Here is a 15,241-nt window from a genome sequence, read left to right as displayed (position 1 = left end):
CAAATCTTTTCTCAAATATTTTATCAACTTAACGGAGTCTCATGTCAGCCTGTTCCGCTTACGATGACAATCTACACTTATAATCGCGTGCGCCCGATGGTTCAGAGGTCGGTTCAAGAAAATTGCGTGGAAGAGTGTGCGATGGTACATGGGTCGGTTAAAAAAACTGGCGTGCAACACGGTGCGTTTTTCTTAAATTGATGGTCCGTTTGGCGCTGGAGCAAAGCTTCATGATTTATGGTTGTTTGGTTAAAATGTCTGACCAACTATTACCCCACAGACTACAATAAAACCCGTGAAAATGGTTCCGGTAAAAACATTTTATGGCTATTATCCAAAAAGTTATACAGAAAATGCAAATGATCAGGTTAGAATTATTACGAGCGTGACGAGTAAAATTGTTATAATAATAAGTTGGAGTGTATTATTACGATTACTCTTTTCTATTATTATTTTTTTTAAAGCAACCAATTAAATTCATCATCAAATTTATAATAATCTTAAATGTTTTATCGAAAACCTTTTAAATGAGATTTTTAGACACGTGTTCAACGTTTTGCTAAATATAATAACAAGCCAATAGACGCAGCAATGCGCGTGTAAACCTGCTAATGTAAATTATTTATAATTCGGCTCAGGTTTTGATAAAATTTATATTAAATGCTAAAAAAATAAATTTGTTGGGAGCACATACTCGAATTTGTATAGAACAGTTTATATCAAGAATGTTGGTGTATGCACTTGTAAAAAAGAATCATTGAGATGAATGTGGAACACTGGAACATAGAAGTGATAAGCAGATAAGTGTTATATTTAATTGTTTTTAAGACATATTATTAATATCAACTTATCCTACACACTCTTCTAAATTTATTAAGGGTGTAAAGTAAGAATTGATTGCAAAATATAACATAACTAGTTTTAGAGCCCGTTATATACGAGATAATTTAAATTATAAAACTATAAGTAAAAAAAAATTACTTAACGTATATGAAAAAAATGTATTACATCTATGCTTGTATCTATACAATGTGTACATAAATTGATTTTATTTATATCACCAAATGATTTTTTTAAATGAACTTAATAAAAAAAATGCTCGTGTAAAAACTACCCGATAATGCTTTTTTTTATTGAAAAATTCATTCTCGGTGCCATATATGTATAATTGAAAGACTTTTGGTTATGAACCAATTTCGAAAATAAAGCTTCTCATACGATAGTAGTTCTAAGTTCTAACCACTCAGCCTAAATACAAAAGAAGTGTTATCTTTATTGATATATTTATCAATTTACCAACCATAAACTAAAAGTAAAACATTAAATCGTAACAATGGATGTTCTTCAAGAGCTATGTTTTTCTGAGCTACACCATGAAAAAGATTTTGATAAGTTTCAGAGGACTTCTCGACTTTGTCATAATGACAACATAAAAAATAACATGTTAACCCATTCAATTTTGTGAATATTCATTTAAGCATAGTTTTGCATAACATGCTTTTCATACAACGTTCTGATCACCATTGAAGGAAAAATTAATGTTTACATAAATATTTCAAATTTGATAAAAGTTAGAAGCATAGGGGTGGCACGTCGAAAGTGTTAGCAATCTTTTCTTATATGTTAATAGTTTAGGGAAAAATAGTTAGTTTGCCAAATCCCGAACCTTTTGATTATTTCAAAAAATGTCCTTAAAAATAAATTAGAAACCCAAATCAAGTTTAAACTTTTAACTTTCATACTTTTGACATTTTAAAGTCAACACTCTGAATCCATAACAAAGTTAACGATAAATCTATTTTGCATTCTCAAACTTTTAAAAATACTCAAAATTTTCATTTTTGACCTGTTGCAAATTTTAACCTAAATGCAATTAAGTTGTACCAAACAATCTATTTACCAACTTTTGACCCATAAAATCAAATTTAAGTTCCACAAAAAACCCGAAACAATTTTCATTTGAGAAACATGATTTGTTGTTGATTTTTGAAATTCACCAAGTATTTTGAAATATATAATAAAATAATATGTTAATATTTATATTTATAAAATATATAGATATTATATAAATATAGTGTAAAAGGAAAGTGAATTATTATTGATTTGCTACATATATTAGGGTATATTAGTTTTGGAGGAAAAGAATTGTAAGAATTAACTAAAACATGACAAGTGTCCACATTTATTTTACTTTATTAGAATAGGTAGATGCTGAGTAATATAACAAATGTCGAGGAAAAAAGGCATAATGACGAAAATAAACAAAAATACAATGATAAATAAAAAGACAATAATCTAAACAAAAATTCTAAAATCTACAACCTATAAATCAAAACACTAAAATCCAATATTGTAGAGTTTGACGAGACGGTTCTAATACCGTTAATTTAAGTTGTATCGGAGTTCGTTTCCGAGTTTTAAAAGAATATGTATTTGAACTCAACACTCTTTGTGGCTTTTTCATAAAAAAATCAAAGAAAATGAATTAAAAATCACATAACAAAATAAAAATAAAAACTATCAAAAATTGTATTATACCCAAGTTCAATCTCCACTGGTGGCACTTTGGGTGGATATTGACAATGAAATATTTAAACTAGACCTGGCGAGGTTGTCAGTTCGAATCCCGAGCCCACCCGGATTTTAGGCCTAGCGAGGTTGTCTGCTCTTGTGGTGGCACAACGATTGGTAAGTGGCAACCGACGGCATAGTTTGCTGGGGAACACCCTAGGCAAACTCTGAAGACAGCGTATGTTTGGTTAAGACAACATAGTCTGACCAGAATGAGACAATGAGACTCTCCAATATGAAGAGTGCGATGACCTAAATACAAAAAGAAATTTGCGGTTCTATATATATATATATATATATATAACAAGAGGGTCGAGTTAATCAACAAAGGGGAATAAAAATTAGGATGATGCAAAGAATTTGTAGCAAACAAAAAATCTAAAAAAAATAATGAAAAAGTAATAAAAAAAATCATAACTCAAATTTTAAAACAAAACGAAAAATGTAAAAACAAAAAAATGTTACCGTCTTTCTCGTTCTAAAAAAAATAGAGACACAATTTTGAGGGAAAAAGATCATTATGCCTTTTTGTTTATCATTGTGTTTATTTTAGCTATTGATTGTGCCTTTTTGTTTATCATTGTGTTTTATGTTTATTTTAGTAATTGATTGTGTATTTTTTTCTTGATATTGTGTTATATTATTCAAAATCGTGTCATTTTTTGTTCGGCGTTGTGTTATATTTTGCGATATATTGTGTCTTTTTTTGTTTAATATTGTGTTGTTTGTTCATATTCGGCATTGTGTCTTTTTTCCCGACATTGTGTCATTTCGTAGTTTTTTTTTTGTGAACGGAAAGACAGGGAAACATCTTTTTTTTTTATTTATATATTGAGTTATGATTTTTTAATTATTTATTTTAAAGAATTTTATATATAACCATAAATCTTCCTCACACTTCTCATTTTTATCTTCCTATACATTTTAACTTTACAGTATAACAAAAAATTTATCTTGTTTTTACGCGTGAACAATAAGAAACATGAACACCTCCCTTGGAAATTTCCCAAATAGTTTCCAAAACTTGCTTCAACTTTGGTGGAAGAGCAACCGGTTACAGTAGGTTGCAGTTGTTAGGTAACAGACGCGGCTTATTGGCCAGCCTTCATATGAAGAATACTTTCCATGCATTAAATCTCCTATTTTCCTTCCCCTTTAAATCACATTATTCACACATATTTCATATTCTTCTTATTATTATTAACAAACATAATCCCGTTATTTATATTATCATACATCATTTTAAAAAAATGAAAATGAAAATGAAAATGAAAATGAAAATCATCATCCATCTATAAAACCCCAAATCTCGATCGTATAATTTTGTGGTTCGATTTTATTCGTTAACCCAACTAATAAACTACAAACCCTCCCGTTTTTCACTCTCTAATCTTTCGATGAACAGCAATCAAAATCAACAACGAAACACAAACACCCAAATGCCACCACCACCACACCCGTCTGTCAATCTTCCGTCATCTCTCGACATTGATCAAACGTTGTACGACTCATTATCCTTCCTTAATCTCTCCGAAACCAACCACCACCGCCACGTGTTCCCGCCGCCGCCGCCGCCGCCGTACTCATCCAGCCAGGGTTTCACTCTCACCACCCCTGTTCATAATTCTAGGGTTTATTCCGCTGTGGGCCAGTCTACACCTCTTATGGTGGACCCTAGGGTATCTTCTTCTTCTCCTCGGTTTGACTTTGACCAGTGGTCTTACTTGCTCGCCAAGGAACGATTATTTTACTCACAGTCACAACACTTCAATCGTCATCTAACAAACTCCATTGCTGCAATTAATAATAATATAGTTAATCAGAATTCTTATGGTGGGGTATCAAGATTGCAAAATAATCAGTTTTTGAGACCCACGAATTTGCATGAATCGAGGGGAAAGATTTGTTATCTGGCGAAGGATCAAAACGGGTGTCGGATCCTGCAATCGAAATTCGAGTCTCCAACGAAAACCGAGATCGAATTCTTGTTGTATGAGGTGGCGGGTTCGATAGCCGATTTAATGAAAGATCAGTACGGAAACTATATAATTCAGAAGCTTGTATCAGTGTGTAATGATGATCAGAAGGCGTTGATCGTTCGTGAGTTGATCGAAAGGCCCGTTGAGATTATTCTTGTTTGTATGACTCAGTATGGGTATGTAATATGTTACAATGGTTTATAATTTATTGTTGAAAATGTGTTAAAGTTTGTTTGTGTGTTGTTGGATTTATAGGACCCGATCGGTTCAAAAGTTGTTGGAGAATTTGAATTCTCAAATTCAGATTGTGATGGTGATCCGGGCTTTACACCGCGGTGCGGCTCAATTGGCTACTGATCCAAATGGTCATCATGTTTTGCAGTATTGTTTGCTTCATTTTGATTCTGATTATAATCAGGTATTATTTTGTTATTATGTCATCTTGTAAATTGTGCATAAGTTACATTGTATCTTTTATGAGTAATTAAATTATATAATTGACTTAGTGTTTTGCATTTTGCAGCCTATTGTTGATCAGATAGCAGCGAATTGTTTCAAAGTTGCAACAGACCGAAGCGGTTGCTGTGTGTTGCAGGCGTGTGTTGAACACTCTCGTGGTGAAGTTAGAAACCGCCTTCTTGCTGAGGTCATGGCCAATGCAATCCCAATAGCTGAAGATCCTTTTGGGTTTGTATCTCTAATTCCTTGTCGATAAGTTGTTAGCTATACATAACAATTTAATTTCGACCCCTTTACTTATACATGGGTTGATTCGGCTTTCATGTTGTACTTCAATCAAGCGTACCAAATAATTAAAGAAAAAGGTAGCAAGTCAAACAAGTTTTAGGGGTGTAAATGAGTCGAGTTGAGCTCAAGCTTGACTAGGCTCAAGCTCGGCTTGTTTTGAATTACAAGAGCTCAAGCTTGAGCTTAGGTCGTTTCGAGCTCTTTTTCTAAAGCTTGAGCTTGACTTTAGAGTTGTTTTATCAAGCTCGAGCTCGGCTCAGCCTTGGTTTGCCTATTATTTACGGATTTCTATACATTTTTATAATATTTTTTATATATTTTGGGAAACCTTTTAAACGAGACTAAGCTCGGCTTCAGCTTGTGTGCCGTATCTTAAACAAGTCAACGCTCGGTTTGAGCTTGGTTGTGCAATGTACATTAACAGTCCAAAAGAGTTAAAACTTAAAAATTCACAAGGTTCGAGCTTAGACTCGATAACTAAAAGAGCTTTATTGAGGCTATGTTCGATCATTTCAAGTATTTTTATCGATCTGATCTTTAGTAGCTCGTGAGTTGCTCGACTCGTTTGCACCTCTAATAGATTTACACTCCCCGAATATTAAACCATACAACTTTCAAAATATATTATTTAAACATTATCTTATCATATGATCATATTTTTATATCAACTCTTTTAATATGTGAAGCAACTATGTGCTGCAACACTTTTCATACAACTTTCAAAATATATTATTTAAAGTTTAAACATTACCTTATCATTATCATATGATCATACTTTTATATCAACTCTTTTGTTATGTGCAGCAACTATGTGCTGCAACACTTGGTGGGCCTGCAGTCACGCGAGCTAACCAAAGTGCTCGTGAACCAACTCGAAGGAAATTTTGCATATCTGTCACAGAACAAGTACGCAAGTAACGTTGTTGAAAAATGTCTGATTGAATCAGAACCGGATATTTCAACAAAAATAATATTAGAATTGGTCATTGCCCAAATGCAACATCACTTCTTGTAGATCCGTATGGGAATTTTGTTATACAGTCAGCACTAAAGGTTTCCAGTTCCACCAGGGTTAGTTAACACCTTTTATTCGAATTATTGGTTGAATTATTTTAGTTATCTGATTAATTAAATTGTTATTTTTTTTAATATTTTTAATTAGGGGATTGCATCGGAGAGCCTGCGAGAGCTGATATTAAGAAATGTAAATTCGATGCAGAGTAATCTTTACGGTAAAAAGATTCTGGAAATGGTGGAAAAGAAGCGGAACGTATGCAATTAAGATTCAGAGTGCAAGAATTATGTGAATAGGTTTTTGTAATCTGGTCATAAGTACTTTTGTTCATTTCAAATGTGTTTGTTGTGGTTTTTATTATAGGTGTAAATCTTTTGTGTTTTGGTGTAATGGCTGACTGATGTTTGCAGAGACCATTTTAAGGATATGTTAATCTGTTAGGAATATGTTGCAATAATCATGAGATTCCTCGTACAAGGTTTTGGATTTTAATACATGGGTATTAAACAGTACATTTTTGTTTTTAACACATTTATATAGGAATTGATTGGTCTATGCAACTACTTTTGGTTCTTTTTTCTTGTGGGGATGTAGTATATTGCTCATATTATGATTTACATGTGTGTGTTTAAAGAAAATTCTTTTATATTTTTATATGTATTTTACATAACATGACATACAAGTGGTGTTTCATCTTCGAGAGTGGTTACGTGTTGAATACGATCGATTGAGTCCAAGTGATCCTTTAAGCAAATGCACATCTCCACCGACTCCGAATTTAGTCTTGTTCTTCTCACCGATATTACCCTGCCACTAAGAGAAAAAGCGGATTCCGAAGCTACCGTAGAAGCTTGGACGGTTAGTAAATCACGGGCCATGGTGGCAAGAATCGGAAACTCGGTTTCCTTTACCTTCCACCAAGCCAAAACATCAAAATTGCCATATTCCTCTTCGGATAAACCAGTAGAGTAATCATTTGCACTATACCTTCCTAGTTCGCTTGAAGGGGTGTTACCCCTTTGTTTTTTAGCCGTTACGTTGCGAACGGTGTTCATAAGGCTAATCATGGGATCTCGTACTCTAGTAGCACTTGAACTTGATGAAGACCCCCCCGGCATAGGCATGTGTATGTTTGACCCATATTTATTTAAATAAAAGTCATACATAAATTTAAAATTCAAGTTAAAATAATTTTTTGCCTCTGTTGAAAAGTTTGGGTCAACTTCATGCATATCTAAGGCTGAAAAAATTTCGTCTATCACACATTCAACCCCCATAACATTTAACATTGGGTTTAAAGCGGCGGCGCAAGTAAAAACCAGTGGCAATTCAAGAAAGTATTTTTTTTTTTAATTTAAACTTTATTGGTAATATGATGTTTGAAAACATTGGACTTTTATTTTCAAATTCTTTAAGATTGTTAACCATTAAAAATAACTCCGAAAGAACCAAGGGACTTGTCGGATAATACGTTCCCGATAGTTTCGTAGTTGATGTTTTAAAAACTTCAAGAAAAGTCGATAAGTCATTGATAATTTCCCATTTCTCATTTGAAAAGGGGATTGCCAAATCATTCTCGGCAAGACTAGAATGAAACATTTGTAAAGTTTCTCTTTGTTCCAAAGCACTTTGAAACATTATGCAAGTGGAATTCCATCGATGAGGTACATCCCAATTAGCTCCCAAAGCTTTTCTTCCCGTATCTTTACAAAATTTTCTATATTCCATTTGTCTTTTTTTACTTTTCTTAAAAACTTCATGTATCATTAGTCTAAAATCGTTTATAACCGATGTAACCTCATCCGAAGCAAGTCCGTCTTGCACGATTAAATTAATGATATGTGCAGCACACCTTGAGTGAAAAAATACACCATTGCAAATCGGCGTATATTTTAATTTTAATTTATCAACCGCCGATGTATTATTCGACGCGTTATCAAATGCCATTGAAAATATTTTATTTTCTAGTTTATAAGTTTTTATAACATAATCTAAAATTTCAAACAAATTATCTCCCGTATGTGGATACTCAAAGAGTTCGAAAGCAATGGTGCGTTTCATCATTTCCCACGATGACGGGTCTACCCAATGAGCGGTGACACAAAGATAAGATTCGGGTAGACCATGTGGAGCCGACCAAACATCACTAGTTAAGTTTATTCCCGTATTTATATTTTCAAAATATGCAATTAGTACCTCTTTGGCCTTCTTCCACAATTTTAAACAATAACGTTTAAGAGTATGACGACTTACGTGAGTGTATTGTGGTTGAAGCGTATCTCGAATCATGGCAGTTAAGCGAGGGTTGTCGAAGTGGCTAAACGGCAAAGCTTCTCGAATCACAAACTTCGCCATACGATCTTGAACTCGATCAATTTGGTATGTAAATATTCCGCCTTCACTATCCATTTGCGTTTGTTGCGAATCGACGTTCTTTTTCAACGCCTTGCAATACGGTTTTTCGATGTGTTTCTTCAAATTTGAATTCGAAAGTGGGTTTAAATAAACCCCACAAAACTTGCACCGAGCCTTCAATGAATGGTCACTCAATTCAACCAAATCCCAATTGCACCAAATCTCTTGATTACGATTATGAGGTACAATACGAACGAAACTTGGTTCGGCGTTGGAACCTTGACCAACCGATGATTGTGAGGCAGCCATAACAACAAATATGAATATAGAAGAAGAGAAAACAAGAGATTATAGAACTCAAAACGTTGTAATAGCGTTTTTTTGTATTTTTTTGCGTTCGGATTTGCGTTTTGAGTGTTGTGATGAACCCATGACACCAAATACCTATTTATACTAGTAGTGAGGTGCTTGGGGGAGCCAAAAAACGGCTATTTTTGATCCCAACGGTCAAAAAACGGCCAAAAAAACGATTTCCAACGGCTATAATCGATCCAACGGCTAGAACCGGTTCCTAACCGGTTCAGGATGGTTCGGTTCCAGAACCAGTTCCGGTTCGGTTCCGGTTCCTACCCGCCCCCACTCAGAAATGCAAGAACCGGTCACGGATCATCGGGTTGAATCAGATTGGGTCCGGTTCCTACAAAAAACGGGTAGGAACCGGTTCGGGTCCGGTTCGGATCCACCGGTTCGGTTCCAGGAACCGGTTTCGTTGTTCAACCCTACTTCAAACCCTAACAGCAACCGCCATCAAACTTCGTCTCCGATCGTCCTCCATCTCCGCGCGCCGCCCTCGCGAGTTCATTCCTTCACTTCAGTCTTCGGAGTAAGGTAATTAATTATTTTCATGTTTCGCTTCAAGTATTTCGTTTATTTATTGAAATTAGAATTACAAATGATGACTCTATCGGAATTTGTTAATTGAATTAGATAATTAGTGATGTTTAAATTTAATTTGTAGGCATTATGAATATTAAGAGATATTTCCAAAATGAACCATCAAACATTCAATCATAATCTTTAAGTAGTAAAGAACCCTCAAGAATTTATTGGATGATCTTTCATGGGAAAGGAAATCAATTTCATCTTATAATCCAAGTCAAAATAATGAAATTAGACGAACGTATTTGCTTAGAGGTCCATGTCAACCAATAGAGCATGAGTTTCCACACACAGATTTTAGTGGTAATTCAAGACGTTTTATTAAGGGTTGGTACACACAAGAACATGGAAATTGGTTATAGTATCGTGTTAAAACGGATAGTGTAATTGTTACTTGTTTAAGAAAATTGGCCACAATGATGCTTTTGTTAGTGAAAGGGTACGGTGTTGGCATAGAATCTCCGGATTTACTACTCATGTCGGTAAAGGATATTTCTTATATCATATCTTTATTATGTATGCTTTCGTTTATATGACTATGTTTGTTTTTTGCTAATTTATCGCATTTATATTTTGTAATGAACCTTACTTGGCCCGAATCGTTGAACCGACCCGAATCTTTGAACTAACCCAAAAATTTTTATGCTCGGTCGTATAAAATGATAATATTTAAAAAACAGTCAATCCACTGAAAAAAATTCCTAGATCCCCACTGATGGTAGTCAAAGGTGGTCAACATGGCTAATATAGGTAGTCGATGATGCCTTTTCATTAATTGTTTAACCATTAAATAGTGTTATGAAAGTTAATGTAAGGCTAGTCTATTTAACAGATGCAGTGGCTTCTTAAAGGAGAGGTTCTAGATTCAAACTTTACAATGGTGTAACAGTAGGGAAAGTGGAAAACATTTGAAGTTCAGAAAATATAGTGCTAAGCTAAAAAAGTAGTTAAAGTTAAAAGATAAAAAAGTAAAATAGCAAAGGTAGGTTGACTACTATAAGTGAAAACAAACACTAAAATACAAATTAAATACGTAAACAGTTTATTAAATAAATAATCTGTATTAATAATTTACGTTTTATCTGGTATTTATATATTTATACGAAGATGGGGCAGTTATAAATACAATTTATGGTCGAAGGGTAACAACATAATAAAATAAAGAGTTTGAGGGTCAACCATACAAATTTCGATACACAATAAGGTTGTTTCTTGTTGGTAATGTATAACTGAAGTTGGTGGAGAGAGGAAAACTCTGGACGTTCTACTACAGATTGTAAAACTTGCACCATCCACCACTTTGCTTTTCCTTTCGGGCTGTTTGAGATTCCTTATTTTACCTCCTTATAACTTATAAGTTATAAGGTATTTGAGAAAGTTAGGCTTCGTGAGTGTATAACTCATAAGTTACAACTTTATAACTTATGACTTAAATAAGTTATAAAGAGGTAAAAAAAGGAATCCCAAACACCCCTCTAATCTAGTGGTTGTGATTTATCCATTATACTTTATGACATCACGAACGATACATAGTTTTAGGCCATCACTGTTTTCCTTATCTAATGCAATTTTATTGTTTTAGAATGGGTTGGTGGCCATTTAAAAATGCAAAGCCTTTAAAATATTTTTACTATTTTGGAAGGTTGGGATGTGTTGGATTCAAGTCCAACAAATAATAGAAATTCTCAGTCCAAAAAAATACACTTTTGTTTTCGAGCGGACACCATCTTTAATTCTACACAAAAACTGAAGTACACCTAAACATTCACAATGAAGTTTGAACTATCACCAATTTAGTAAAAAAAATTCACAAATGTCATTGGGCAGAAGACCTCTTATTCCTTTTAGCATCTTATCCCCGTTTGTTTTATTGGTTCACCAATTGAACTGATATTTAACCCAACTATTGAATAATAATGTTAAACTTGTATGCATTAACAATTTAAATAAAATATGAAGTATGAATTAACAATGAATTAGTAAATTAAATAAGATTTTGAAAGAAAAAGCCTTTTAAGTAAAATGTGATGCTAGTTAAAATTAGACCAAATCATGTATATGATTTTGTAGAGTGTTTATTATTCGAATCGTACTAAAAAGAGACACGGAATTAGATTCGAATTCAGGTTTTGAATATTCGAATTTAGTTAATATTCCAGGCTTAAAAATATAAGTATTCGTTAGTTTTTAAAGGTATTGCTAATATAGTTTTCACAGCTAATGATTAAAATGACATCATCATCATCATCATCATCATCATCATCATCATCATCAAAAGGTTGTTTGTAAGAAAGATTAAGATATGAAATAGCCTATGCAAAGATAGTCATGAACTCCTTGAGTTTATGGTACGTTTATGATTCATACATATTTATACAATTATCAGAAATTATACTGATATTACTAGAAATACAAACATAGGAAATTTCTTATCTTCTAGATTGTTACGTGGAGGCTTGTAGCTGGATTTCGTAGTTTAAAAGATCGGTTAAATAAACCAAGAGAAACTAAGTTCCTTGGAGGGCAAACATTAAGTATTCCATTTTGTTTACCTTTTATATTTCGACATGTACATTTGATTGGTTATGCAATGAACACTCATTTTAGGTCATGCACTATACCTGCACCATCCAATGATGTTCTTGAAACACCACACCCCTACCCCTTGATCACTAGTGGCGTGATCTCAATAAGCTAGCCCACATGTATCATTCAAATCTAAACCCAATCAAAATTTGTTTTTTCTCTCATCTTTTTGTTTTTAAATAATATAAATAATTGAAACAGTGAAAAATGAAGGTTAAATGGTGAGTTGAAGGGTAGAGAAAAAATTGAGGTGATGCTGATTTGACGAATGATTCATAATTGAATATATAACACATAGCCTCACTATGTCTCAATAATAGTAGTAAGAGTACATTTTTTTTATAGAAAAATACCATTCAAATTTATATGTATTTTATATAGATATTTAACAAATGGGTATAAGCTAAACTACAAGTTAAAAGATAAGATTGAGAAAAATACACATTAAAAATCAAAATCAACAAATATTAATAATTAACAGTCTTGTTTCTTTAACAAACGAATTTCTTTTTAATTTTTGTAATTTATGAGACTTCAACTCAAAACTTTCTAAACCCTTCAAACCTAAACTGTGTTATAGAACCCCTTGATAATAATTAAGAGCCTTATTGATAAAACTTTCAATTGTGTTCATTATACTTTCGAAATTGTAGTGTTTTAAAAAGAATTTACTTTTTCAACCCAACAAGCATTACTTCAGGTTACCTAAAATCTAAAGAGTGCAATTCTTGTTTAAAGCTATAAATAACAATATAGTTTTCTCATGTAACAAAATGTGGCATTTTCTCCTTTACGTCTTCACTTATAAACTTAAAAGTGATTTTAAGTGAAGAATTCAAAAATATTCTTGAAAGATGTTCAAAAGTGTTTAAATCAAAGGGACATTTACATATTTCCCCCTTTTAAACTTTGAAATTATATATTTTCTCAAATCATGTTTAAAGAGCATTGTACATTTTGCATTAAAAACTTGTATTTTGGGAAAATATGTAATTTCAAAGTTTAGGAGGGGGAAATATATAAAATTACCATTCAAAAGGTGCTTGGACTCGATGGAACGTAACTGGATATTTTTTAAATTAATTATAATGTTTTTCTTATAAAAACAAGCATTTATATTAGAGTTTCATGTATTAATTAAAGGGTGTTGCTAAATATATCATTTCTCCTTTAGTTATATTAAGCGTACTCCCTCTCTTAACTTTGACATTAATATGATTCACATTTTTTTTATTCTTTTTTCTTTTCCATTAATTTGTTATCTTTTATAATCATTATTATTTTCAAAAACGTATTTTTTCTATGTAAAAATTAAAGTATTTTTGCTATTTTTCCTTTAATTTATTGCTATTATAAAATGGCGGCGTTACTAAGTTGGTCGTTCCAAAAAAAATGTTTGTATTTTAATTAATTACTTTTTTTTTATTAATTAACATGTTTTTCTTATTAGTAAAACATTTTTTTCTTATTTTTAGCGTTACTAAGTTGGTCGTTCCAAAAAAAAAATATTTATATTTTAATTAATTACTTTTTTTTATTAATTAACATGTTTTTCTTATAGTAAAACATTTTTTTCTTATTTTTAAAAAATGTCCTTATTTCTATAAATGTATTACTTTATTTGGAGAGTATAACTAATTTTTAGAGATAGTTTATATATATATATGTGTGTGTAATCGTATTGCTTTTTAATAAAGGGATTTTTACATATATCCCCTCATTAAGTCTTTTAATTACATCTCTCTCTAATGTAAAAATCCTAATTACATATTTTCCCTTTTAGCATGCAATTACATTTTTACCCTTGTTATGTGACAAAATTTGTTCATATGTCACCCATGTTAGAAATATTTAGTTTATTAACTATGTAAAAATATTTTTGACATTTGCTAACGATTAAAAAATTGACTCCAATAATGTGTTAATAATAATAATATTAATAAAGGGATTAAAAGTTTTATAAAAGTTTACAAACATTTTAGATGAATTTCAACTTGTATCACGAGTGATGTTTGGAAATAATATCCATAAATTTAAATTATTAAATCTAGACATATGTTCATTTGAGTAAGTCCAAATAAACAACTTAGACTACTTACTACTTCTTATATTAAATAATTTATTTCACTTTTGTAACATTAGCAGCTGCTGCTACTACTACTACTACTACTAATAAAAAGAAACTTTTACATATATCTCCTCCTTAAGCCTCTTAATAGCTTCGATATGTTTGTCTTAGCATGGACTCACTTTGGGTTAAATTGGGGATATATGTAGTTATTGTTGTTAAAAAGGGGAAATATGTAAATAAGTCTTTAACTAGTTCATTAATGGTAAAATAGTCATTTTTAGTTAATTTTATTGAAATGGGAAAATCTGTAATATATGTGATTTAGGGAGGGAAAATATGTAATTGATTTTAAGGGTTGGGTAAATATGTAACAAGGGAACTTAGGGAGGGGATATTTGTAAATGCCCCTTTAATAAATAAAAAAGATTAGATAGCATACGACTTGATCGACAAGTTTGGTTCTTTCCTCAGTTGACAATAATATTATGCGCCTGAATCTAACAAAAAAAAATCATTTTTATTAATACGTAATATCATTATTCTATAAATACATTTATAAAAATGAGCTGGAAAATAGTATTAAAACTATTTTTAAATTTTTTAAAGGAAGCATTTTAAGTTCTTTATAAATTAAAAAAAAAACATTTTTTTCAGTTTAATGGAACATTTTTTTAAATAAAGTGTTTTTAAACTTTTTTCTATAAAGAAAACCGTAAAGAAATTTCAAATGAAGGAATATAACAAGTTTTAATTTGATTTTGTTGGGGTAGGGTATGATAAGTAAAAAGAGGTACATTTAACCTGACCATCAATCATATTTTTTCTTCTGTTTTTTTTTTCCTTTTTTTAGAAATTTTCAATTGCAATTTACTATTACTTGTGCTTCATCTTAAAATAAGAACTCTTGTTGTAAGAAAGAAGTAAAAAGTATAGAGTTGGCAACATGAATTGGCTTCCACTCTCATGCAGTTTGGTGAG

At 31.7% G+C, this 15,241-nt stretch overlaps 1 pseudogene; it reads left to right on the top strand.

Annotated features, from left to right (window-relative positions):
- The first annotated feature begins 4,010 nt into the window (after positions 1 to 4,010).
- LOC143612152 (pumilio homolog 12-like) lies at positions 4,011 to 6,681 on the top strand (annotated as a pseudogene).
- Positions 6,682 to 15,241: the final 8,560 nt, after the last annotated feature.

This window comes from Bidens hawaiensis, unplaced genomic scaffold (assembly GCF_021521415.1).
Source record: "Bidens hawaiensis isolate Kalapana, Puna unplaced genomic scaffold, B.hawaiensis_p1.1 tig00033696_1, whole genome shotgun sequence".
NCBI classification, from domain to species: domain Eukaryota; kingdom Viridiplantae; phylum Streptophyta; class Magnoliopsida; order Asterales; family Asteraceae; genus Bidens; species Bidens hawaiensis.
Note: the sequence above shows the minus strand (reverse complement) of the source record. Positions and strands in the feature narration are given on the sequence as shown.